Raw genomic sequence first — 11880 nt, 5'->3', positions numbered from 1 at the left:
GCATCACTATGCCTGGCTGATAGTCTTATAACTGATGTCATCTCAGCCTACCAATGCCGGAGGAGCAGCTGATAGGACCATAGGCCTCCCCATGCCCTCCAGATCAAGGCTACAGGCAATGTTGGGGTGGGTGCCAATGCAGTGAGGGATATCCTTGGCCAGATCAACAGAATGTTCTAAGAGATGACAGTCTTTCTCATCCCTACCACACTGGAATTTTAATCAAATATTAAACCTTTTTTTTTTTTTTTTTTTTTTTCTGTTCTGAATTTCTACATTTGTATCAAAAAAAGAAAATGTTGTCCTTGAGTGGCCAAAGAACAACAGTCAGTCACGGTCGGTCATTTCTTAAGTATATGAGAACTTCTTTTGGGGAGGAAGTGGGGTTGAGAAAGAATCTCACTAGCTCAGGCTAGTCTCGAACTCATGACTCCCATTTCAACTTCTCTATTGCTAATTGTTAAATTACAACTGTGCACCCTGATGTCCAGGTTTCCATAAGAATAACAACAACAAACAAACAAGCAAAAAACCAAACACACACACACACAAACACACACACACACACACACAGAGGGAGAGAGAGGGAGAGAGGGAGAGAGAGAGAGGGAGAGAGAGAGAGGGAGGGAGAGAGAGAGAAGCTGGAGAGATGGCTCAAAGGTTAAGAGCACTGACTGCTTTTCCAGAGATCCTGAGTTCAATTCTCAGCAACCACATGGTGGCTCACAACCATCTGTAATGGGATCCGATGCCCTCTTCTGGTGTGTCCGGAGGCAGTGACAGTGTACTCACATAAAATAAATAAATAAGGGATGGGATAGGGGATTTCACAGTTCACCCCAGGTGGAATAGCAGTCATTAAGAAAATGAATAGCAACAGTAAGCTGTGGGTAGGAGGGAAACTTACACTGGTGGGGATGTGAATTAGTTCAACCACTGTGGAAATCAGGTCAGGATGGAGGTTCCTCAAAAGGCTAAAAATAGAACTGCCATTCAAACCAGCCCGTCCACTCCTGGGTACCCAAAGCCAACGTAGCACAGAAACACGTGTGTGTCAGTGTTTACTGAAGCACTTGCCACCCTTGCCAAGTTATGGAACCAACCTGCGTGCCCATTTACAGAGGACTGGACAAAGAAAACGCAGTATACATGCACCAGGCATTTTTTCCCCCTTAAACGTGAAGAATGATGTTAATATGATTTTCAGGAAAATGGCTGTAACTGGAGATAATTACAGTAAGCAAATTAAGTCAGTCTCAGAAAAACAGTCACCAGGGCTTCTTTCATGTGTGGTTCTTTCAGAGGAAAAGGAGGTGGAGAGTAGAGGAACATGGGAGGGATACACTCAAAGTATGTTAAATTTATATGTGAAAATGTCCTTATGTCACCCAGTGTCATGTACAATATGCCAATGGGGAAAGGAAAGAAAACCTAAGGGAGGGAAGCCAGTCATATAATAATAATAATAATAATAATAATAATAATAATAATAATAATAATAATAATAAAGCTGAAGAGACAGACAGTGGTCAGAGCACCTGCTGTTCCTGCAGAGGACCCAGGCTCAGGTCTCAGTGCACACACAGCGGCTCACAGCCATCTTTAACTCCAGTCCTACGGGATCAGATGTCCTCTTCTGACCTCCTCAGACACAAGGCAGGAAATTGATACACAAACATACATGCAAACAAAATGATAAGTATTCGCTACCAACGAAATGAGCCAGTTCAAGTCAGATTAAAGCATACAAACTGGTTTATTGGAGGCAGCTCTCCAGAGAGGTCACCAACCACACAGAAGGGGTCAGTAAAATCACCATGCAGAAGGAGACAGAAGGGAAGGGGAAGAGAAAGAGAGAAAGCCAGTGTGCAGAGACAGAAGTGGAGTAGAAAAAAAGAAAGAGGGAAAAAAAATCAAAATGTCTGAGTTATATATTGAAGAACCTTTGAGAGAGGAAAAACCCAGGCTCTGGGCTGGAAAGTTCAGGTTAGAGAGAGGGGTGTGCCAGCCATGCCCCATTGGTAGGGTCTGAGGGATGCTGGGAGAACCTTGAGGCCAGGTCCAATTTGGTATGTAAAATAGGCACTCAGCTGCTTGTCCTGGTTCTGAATTCCAACACAAAACACTCAAACATATAAAATAAAATAAATCTAAGGCAGGATTTCATTATGCAGCCATGTACAGAACTTGCTATGTTGACCAGGCTGGCCTTGAACTCACAGAGACCTGCCTGTCTCTGTCTCTCAAGTGCTGAAATTAAAGGCATTTAAAAAATATTTAAGTAAGCCGGTTGTTGGTGGTACAAACCTTTGATCTCAGAACTCAGGAGGCAGAGACAGGTGAATCCCTCTGAGTCTGAGACCAGCCTGGACTACAGAGTGAGCTCCAGGACAGCCAATTCTACACAAAGAAAACCTGTCTGAAAAAAAAATTAAGTAAATGATTAAAAATTAGGCTGGGCATGGTGGCAGAGGCTGGCATCTGTGAGTACGAGTTCAGGGCCAGCTTGGCTTAAATAGTTTCAGGACAGCCAAGGCCACACAGAGAAACCCTGTCTCAAAAAAATAAAAACAGAAACAAATTCATAAAGTAACAAAAGCTGGCCAGTGTGTCACACACTTGTCATGCCAGCCTTTGTGTTACCGGTAGAGGCTGGAAGACCAAGGGTTCCAGGCCGGCTGCACCACATAAGGTTCTGCCTTAAAAAGGAGAAGAATCATTAACAAATCAATAAACTTAATCATAGGTCTTTTATTTGTGATTATGAGTCACAACAACACATCCTGTAAGAAGAAGTAAGTTTCTGATGGGCTGAGTGGGGGAGCTTCTTTATAAACGTTTGCCACATACATACATACATACATACATACATAAACACACACACACACACACACACACACACACACGGAGTTTGCCTTATAGAAAAGGGGTCTGAAGAAGTAGAAACAAAATAAAAAGCAGATTTGCTTGAGGAAACAGGGTGTGGTTGGTTCAGTTGCGACAGCAGGTGAGTGACTGACACTCTGAGCTGAATTCAGTTTCCAGCATCAAACAATCAATCAGCCAATCAAAAGGTTAACTGAGCTGAGCGTTGTGGCACACTCTTTAAATCCCAGGACTCTGGAGGTAGAGGCAGGTAGATCTCTGTTAGTTCAAAGTTGGCCAGGGCTGCATAGTGAGACCATCTCAACAACAACAACCACAAACCAACCAACCACAAAAACTCACAGAAATAAGTTAACTGGGCTTGTACATATTAGTCCAAAGGGGATTTTCTATTCATAACAGCTAAACTAGCCTACTCTGGATTACAGCTATTTCTCTTTTATTAATATTGTTGCTTTTGCTATTATTATTATTATTATTATTATTATTATTATTATTACCACCACCACCACCATCAACAGTGAAGGTTGGTGAACAACTTGCTTTTGGCGTCACTCAGCATGAGTGACTTCTGTTTGCCTTAGCTGTGTGTTCAGTACCAACGGCCTCCCTTAAAATTGAAAGTCAGTTCTCATTCCCTCCTGGGGGTAAACTGTTTAAAGCTCAGCTAATGATGGCTGACTCTGATTTTTCTCGCGGACCTGCTTTGGTTTTGTAATTTTGTTTTTGTTTTCCTTCCTTTCACTTCCTAGATGAAGCTCTTTCAGAGTGGGCAGACGTGAGGAAATTCACTTGGGCAGAGCATCTGCTAAACGTGGCAGGATTCCTGCTCGAGACTCTCTCAAAGTGTCCCATTAATGAAAACTGCAGGTTAACCTGGTCTGGCCCACAGGAAGCCACAGTAGGAGGAATAGGTGGAGCCCTGACATCCGGTGGGGACAGCTAGGGGAAACGGATGGGGGTGGGGATACCCAGGTGTGCGAGGGGAACCGAGGTTAAGCCGGGAGCTGAGGTCCAGGTGGCCAGCAAACAGGGTGGCTATGGACCACACGAGGGCGCCGCACACTGCCACGTAAGGACCTGAAATGGCTCTAAGGAGCTATGTGGGAGAACAGGTCTTGATGAGGAAGAGGGTGGGAAGGGACCATCCTGGGTGTCCAGCGACAGGCCCCTCTCTTATTCCTTGAAGGTCGGCGTGAGGTCTCCCTGGACCTGGAACAGCCGCTGTTCAGGTCCTGAGGAATTAACCCCTGAGGATGGACCCTCGTAGGTCGGGTCCATCTGTGTGTAGGAAGGAGGATGTTTGTGGTTCACTGGGGGTGGTGTGTTGTGTTAGGAATGACGGCAGTACTGGGGTGTGAGGGTGGGGGTGTGGATTTCTCCAGAGATGTAGGTGGGAGGGAGTGGGCAGTTTCTACTCCCAGAGGGCTGGCACTAGTGTCTTCTAGGAGCAGCGCTTAAAGCTTAAAGTAGACCCCATTAGAAACAGCCGGGCTTCCCAGCAGAGGAAGTCCCCGTTTGGAAACAGTCGGGATGAATGGTTGCTTTAGCTCGCCAAGCTGCTGGGGTAAATGCCTCAAGCAGAAGCTGCATCAAGGCCTGGAGCCTGTCCAGCCATGCAGCGCAAGGACCCAGTGTTACCAAGATTTGTCCAAGGGGCACGGTGGAGATCTTGTGACCCAGGAAATAGCACTGGTCTTAGCTTTAGATCAGGACATTTTCCCCTGAAAGCTGCGTGGGGCAGTGGCTTGGAGCCCAGATTGGGGGGTGGGGGGATGGGAGGGGCAGCTGGAGGCTTCTGCCCACTCTCACCTTTGTCACCCAATAGCTACTTCACATGAGTCAGCTCTGCAGGCTGTACCCTGGCCTGGAGGCTCAGCCTGGGATTTGAAGGCATTAGGGTTGGTAGAAATTAACCCCAGGATGTGAGCCTCCGGCTAGTAGGCTGAGGCTCTAGCAGGGGAGAGGATGTCCTGGGGACTGGGCGGAAGTAAGCCCCAGGGGTCCAGATGGAGAGATGGGGAGAACAGGCATGCCCAGGAGACCTCCAGTTGGCCAGAGATGAACAGGAAGGGTCAGTGTGAACCCAGGACTCTTGAGAACTCCAGTTGTTTCCTCTCTGCTCGTCCAGACGCCTCGACCATCCAGCCTCGTCCAGGCGGCTGCAATTCCTCAGCCAAATGACCTGAGACAAATGTAAGAGGAAAACAGCTTTCTGAGTCCGCCTCTAGGGGAAAGGAGGGCAGTTAGAAGCAGGGATGGAGGACACAAGGTCATCGGGAAGCAGTCACTAGTGTCAGGCTGAAGGGGTAGCGGTTTTTATACACACACACCCCTCAGGTCAGGGAGCTGAGGGTAAAGCTCACTGACAGCGTTTGCTTAGGAGGCCCTGGCAACAGGGTTCAGGCCTCAATACTGAAAAACATTCCTCTTAGCAGATGCACAAAGGGTCACGTGGTCTTGAGCAAGACCCGACTTAAGCCACCACAGCCTCAGTTTCACCAGCTGCACAACAAATACCCTCAGGTGTTTGCAGATTTAGGAGTAAGGAAGGAAAAGGCAGGCTGTCAGGGCATGGTGGCTCACACCTGTAATGCCAGCGCTTGAGAGGGTAAGGCTAGGAGAAGCAGTGTGAGTTCGAGACCAGCCTAACTACAGAGTTAGTTCCAGGTTAGCCTGAGCTAAGGTGAAGTTGGCCTGGGCTCCACAGACAGCAGCCCTATAATTTGCCTGCACAAGTGTGATAAGAGGTCAATATTGATCTGGGTGTGGTGGTGCACACCCCAAGTCTCTGCCACTCAGGAGGTAGAAACAAGAGCCCAGAGCTTTGAAGGCCATCCAGGCAAAATACTGAGACTCTGAAGAAAAGAGTAGACGGAAAAGAAAAAAAATTTTTTTTAAGTATAGAACGCTTCGCGAATTCGTGTGCCATCCTTGCACAGGGCCGTGCTACTCTTCTCTGTATCGTTCCAATTTTAGTATATGTGCTGCCTAAGTGAGCACAAGAAAACTTTAAGAGTAAATGTAAGCCAGGTGTGGTGTCACATGCCTATAATCTCAACACTCCCAAGACCGAGGCAGGAGAGAATGTCTAATTTAAGAGAAGCATGGGCTACACAAATCAAAAGACAGACAAATGCCAGCGAGAAGCGAAGGGATTCAGCAAACGGCAAACTCGATTGGTGCCAACCCACCCTGAGTTTGATCCCCAGATGTGTAAGGTACAAGAAAACTAACATAGAGTGTCCTCTGATCTCCACGGGAGTGTGCGAGTGCACGCACGCACACACACAAACACACACACACTTAAGTAATGTAATTAATTTAAAAAGAAATAAAACATTAGCCTAGTGGGAGGCTTGGAAGCGGGAGACTGGAGGAACTATAAAGGCTGCCAAGATGGCAGACTGAGTTCAGCTCAGCCTGAGTAACTTGACAACACATTATCTACATAAAAAATAAAAGATCTTTTAAAATTATGTATATATCTGTGTTGAGGGTCAAAAGAGGACACAGAAGTGAGAGGTGATTGTGAGTTAGACATGGGTGCTGGGAACTGAACTTGGGTCCTCTGCAAGAACCACTGAGTCATCCCTATAGCTCCTCAAAAATAAAAGCCTCGTGGTGGTGGTGGTGCGTGCCTTTGATCCCAGCACTCTGAAGGCAGAGGCAGGTGAATCTGTGAGTTTGAGGCCAGCCTGGTCTACAAATTGAGTTCCAGGGCAGCCAGGGATACACAGAGAAACCCTGTCTTCAAACAAACAAGCAAATAAATAAAACAATTTAAAGGCCTGGAAATACATCTTCATTGTGGAGCACTTGCCTAGCATGTGTGAGGTCCTAGGTTCGATTCCCAGCACTGCAAAAGATGAATAAACGAAATAGTTTACTGTAACTTAGCAGGAAGTGCAGCTTCCTGGTAGATGCTCAAGGCTTTGGGTTCAATTCCAGCAATAAAGATTAAAAGTTAAAAAAAGAAGTTACTGCATTACCCTGGCAGTGGTAGGATCTTCTTATCTCTGTGTTAACTGGAGGCCTCTGGGAGAATGACTGGATTTGCAGGAGGTGAAGGAGTGGGATGTTCCCCTCGGTATCTAACAGGAGGACCGTGGGACATCAGGCTTTTCTGATCAGGAGGAGGCTGTGTGGTTCCTGTTAACAGTGGAGCTTGGGGCTCAAGACATTGTCTAAGGCTTTGGGGTGACCCTCAGTATTCCCATCATGGGTGTGAAAAACCAGGGTCTTTTAAGAAAGAGGGCCTGACTATCGGCCAAAGATTTACAGCTTTTCTCTCCCCTGCTCACCCCATCCCCCAGCTAGCTCGGCTTCAGTGTGCTCAGCAGAACTCCACTTGGTGAATGAATCTGGAGAGAAGTCTCCTGGGTTCCTGACTCTTCCTAATGGTTGATGGAATTGAATTGCATGCAGGTCATAGAGTGGAGGAGAGAGAAGAGAATTTCTGCAAGGCCAGTCCAGGACAGGGAGATGTGAGTGGGCACCTCCCTAGGATCAAGTGCCAGGAGTAGATGGGGGCCCCACCCTATCGGGCGGCACCTGCTGCCGAAACTGGCAGCCACCTTGGGTTCCTCCCAGCCCCCACCCCTCACCCCTGCTGCTCAGCCTCCTCTAAACCTCCTTAGGTTTCCTCTGCCTTCCTCTCCACCCCATCCTCCTCTAGACTGCCATTATTTCCAGACCAGATGGCCCAATTTGAAATGAAATCTTGCATGCAGTCTTGCCTCCTTCCAGTCTGGTGCACAAACTACATCAAACTACATCAAAGTGATATGGCTGAGAACAGAACAAGAATGTCACCCCCACCCCAAATTAAAGGCCTCCCATGGCTCTCCTAGTCCCCATCAGCTAAAGCCCAGATTCTCCAGAATGACCTGATATGCCCCCTGCTTTGTTCCTGGGCTTCATCTTGTACCCACTCCCTTTGCCTGTCATACTGCCTCCACTCCCACACCCCCCATTGACCTGTCTGCTCCTGACAAACGCCAGGCCTCCACAGCTTCCAGCAGCTGCATGCAGGCATGGGTCCCTGAGGGTGGGAATGAGTATTTTAGCATTGGCCGTATTAGAGGTCCCTTGCCATTTAAGATAGGCCAGGGAGTCACTTTTAGCATTGGTATTGCAGGCTTTTTACACTTACCAATTTACTTTGGGCTCTGCCTGGCCCCCTTTAGTCTATATGCTGTTACAAGGTGTGGCTTTGTCTTACTTGCTGTCATACCTCCTGGGCTCAGCACAGCGCTTGCACACCAGAGGCCTGGATTACTAACAGCAGGAATAGGGACAGGAGCCCACATTCACACAGCTCTTGTGGTTGAGAGCCAGGAACTGTTCCGGGTGCCCTCCAGGCATAACACTATCCACATCAGGCCCAGGAGCAGACCCAGCCCACCCCCACCTATTTCCTGTCTGTCCCTGGCAAAAGCTTTTTAAAGACTGCACTTCCCCAGGTATCACCTCATGCAGGCCCTGCAGACAGGACCAATATTGAGACCCTCACATGGGACCTGGAAGGGGAAAGAGGGACAAGGCCTTGGTGTCCTGCTGCTGTGGCTGGTGCTCTGGCAAACAGGGCCATGCACATGTGAGTTCTTTCCTGAAGCAGGGTCTGGTGCCCAGGTACCACCTCAGAGCCAGAGGACAGTTGGCAGCTGCAATGACACTGTGTCTTCTGGCACACAGCCAGATGGGTGGAGCCCGGACCTCAGCAGGGCTCTTGGTAGCTTTGCACACTCACCAGCCTCCTTCCTGTTGAGACAGAGCAGAGGACCCTCTGGGGCTCACCCCTGCCTCTGCCTCCAGCCCCACCCCTATCTCAAACCACTTTCTGTTCAAAACTCCTGCAGTGACTGCAGTGCACTGAACCCTGCTGACTCATGCAAGTAGCATTAGTTTTACAGGCCCAGAGCCACAAGGCCAGTGAGTGACAGGCTTGACCTCGGGTTTTCCTGACCCCAAGGCCTGTTCCATCCTCTCAACTGTATTCTGTACCATGTGATACTGGATGCCAGGTGATAGAAAGGCCACAGAGGGCTCCTGGGCAGAGGGCTGGGCTGACCCCATGAAGGCAGGTGCCCAAGGGACTTGGTACTTTCCTGGGCAGCCCTTCAGCTCAGCCTGGGATAGTCCTGGCTGGCCTGACCCAGAATGGGATGTGTGGGGTGCCTGGGAGCGCCAGGCTGACTGGTCCTGACGTCAAGCTCATGGGAGAAATATCCCTTTGTTGTTCATCTCATTGTTGTTTAATTACAGTGACCCAATCTCTGTACCATGGATGCCTTGAAGTGCAGCTCAGACCTTGGAAAAGACTCAGGGAGACAGCTGTAAACATCAGAGGGACAAACCCAGTAATGAGAGTGTGTTTCTCAGCAATGGTCCTGAGTGTGTGCTAAAGCAGCTGAATGTCAGTGTGATTAGAACAAATCAGGAACTCAGTCTCCAGAGGAAACCAGATCAGATGAGCATTCTCCAGCCTGGGAGATGCTCGGTGGGTGCAATGCTGTCCTGCAAGCACGAGGACCTGTGTTCAGAACTCCACCTCCCATGTAAGAAGCCAGCAAGGGGGTTGCAGCTGTAACCCTGGTGGTGACCAATCTGTGACCTCAGGGTTTAGTGAGAGAAAGGGAGGAGGAAGAGGGAGGAGGGAGGAAGACATAAACCAAATAATTAATAAATAAATAAATAAATAAATAAATAAATAAATAAATGTAATTACAAATCAAGCAAGGAAGCAAGCAAGCTGGGGTTAGTGCATTCATTTAATCCCAGCACTCAGGAGACAGAGGCAGGAGGATCTCTGTCAGTTTGTGGTCATTCTGATCTACACAGTGAGTTCCAGAACAGCCAAGGACGCATAGTATAACTCCATTTCAAAAAAGTTAAAATAATAATAATAATAATAATAATAACATAGGGACCTTGTTAATTGCCTGCCATGTTAACTGAACCGCCAAGCAGAGAGTGTGCATGGGGCTGACCTAGGCCCTCTGCACATATGTAACAGGTGTGCAGCTTAGTCTTGTGTTGAACTCTTAAGATCAGGAGCAGGGGCTGTCTTTGACTCTGTTGCCTGTCTTTGGGACCCTTTCCTTAACTGGAAAGGAAACTGCCTCGTCTATCCTCACTAGAAGGTGAGCCTAGTCTTACTGCAACTTGATACGCCAAGACTAGTTGATATCCATGGGAGGCCTCCCCTTCTCTGAGAAGAAAGGGAGGAGCAGAGGGGCTTGTAGGAGAGTACCAGGTGAAGAGGAGGGAGGGGAAACTGTGGTTGAGATATAAAATAAATAAGTTAATTAATTAATAAAAATGCCTAGCTGTGGTGGTGCAAGGATTTAATCCCAGCCCTGGGAGGCAGAGGCAGGCAGATCTCTGTGAGTTCACAGACAGCCTGGTCTACAGCTTGAAATAAGTCCAGGACAGCCAGGGCTACACGGAGAAACCTTGTCTTGTGGGGTGAGGTGGGAGTGGAGTGACAAACTTCAAGGAAACTCTAGGTTACTAAATTCCCATTGTGATCTGTTTTATTTTTAATTTAGCATTCTTACTTGCATGTGGGATATGCATGTACATGTGTGTACAGGTCCTCATGACCTCATGTGCATGTTGAGGTAGGAAGAGGTGTCAAGTGTCTTCTTCAATATTTGTCTACACTATTTAGGACAGAGGATCTGAGCCTGGAGTTCACTGATTCATCAAAACCAGTAGCAAGCCCTAGGAGTTCTCCTGTCTCTATCTCCATAGTCCTGGGATTACAGGCATGTACTATCAAGTTCTTACTTGGATGGACCAAACCCAGGGTACCTTACCAACTGAACCATTCCTCTAGCCCTCTAATTTATGCTTTATTTTATAATTTTGTTTTTGAAACATAGGCTTTTAACTATCAGATACTGACCTTGGACTTGCTATACAGCTAAAGATGACATTAAATGCCCTGGTGCTACCTATAAAGCACTGGTTCTCAACCTGTGGGTCCCGACCCCCAAGTCACACCTCAGATATCCTGTATCAGATATTTTACATTACAATTCATGACACCAGCAAAATTATAGTTATGAAGTATCAACAAAATGTCATGTTCGCCACACCATGAGGAACTGTATGAAAGGGCCACCACATTAGGAAGGTTAAGAACCACTGCTGTAAGCATTGGCGTCACAGGTATATCCCACCACCCCAGGTTATGTGGTACTGGCCAAAAAACCCAGGCTTTCCTGCATACTAAACTCTCTATCAACTGAGCTACATCTCAGTTTTGACATTAAGACTTTAAAAACCGGGCTGGTGAGATGGCTCGGCAGTTAAGAGCACTGACTGCTCTTCCAGATGTCATGAGTTCAAATCCCAGCAACCTCATGGTGGCTCACAACCATCCTTAATGAGATCTGATGCCCTCTTATGGAGTGTCTGAAGACAGCTACAATGTACTTACAGTAAAAAAAAATAAATAAATAACCTTTGGGCAGGAGTAAGCAGGGCTAGATGGAGAGGGAGAAGGGAAGGGGGAAAAAAAGAAAAAAAGGAAAAAAAAAAGACTTGAAAAACCAATCTGGGAGGCCTAAGAGATGACTCAGTGGTTAAGAGTACTGGCTGCTCCTCTAGAAGTCCTGAGTTCAGTTCCCAGCTCCCATATGGCAACTCACAACAGTCTGTCACTCCAGTTCTAGGGGATCTGACAGCCTCACGCCAATGCATAAAAAACAAAAATAAAATATTAAAAAAAAAACTAAACTAAAACCCAAGCTGGGCACGGTGGCGTATATGTTTAATCTCAACACTGGGGAGATTGAGGCAGGTGGATTTCTGTAAATTCATGTCCAACTTGTTCTCCAGAAAGAGTTTCAGGCCAGGCCAGCCAGAGCTACACAGTAAGACTTTGTCTCAAAATAACACCAAGCCTGTGGCTTATCTTTTCAAAGCCACCAAGCCGTCACTGGGTAAGTAGATGATCAGGAGTGCCGCGTGAACCTCTTTCTC

General features: G+C 47.4%; 1 non-coding gene across 1 annotated transcript; it reads right to left on the bottom strand.

The window, feature by feature from the left end:
* Positions 1-5783: 5783 nt before the first annotated feature.
* LOC117708098 (U6 spliceosomal RNA) lies at positions 5784-5889 on the bottom strand. Its single transcript, XR_004606803.1, has one exon. It is a non-coding gene; the product is annotated as a U6 spliceosomal RNA (small nuclear RNA).
* Positions 5890-11880: the final 5991 nt, after the last annotated feature.

This window comes from Arvicanthis niloticus, chromosome 4 (genome assembly GCF_011762505.2).
Source record: "Arvicanthis niloticus isolate mArvNil1 chromosome 4, mArvNil1.pat.X, whole genome shotgun sequence".
In the NCBI taxonomy this organism is placed as follows: domain Eukaryota; kingdom Metazoa; phylum Chordata; class Mammalia; order Rodentia; family Muridae; genus Arvicanthis; species Arvicanthis niloticus.
Note: the sequence above shows the minus strand (reverse complement) of the source record. Positions and strands in the feature narration are given on the sequence as shown.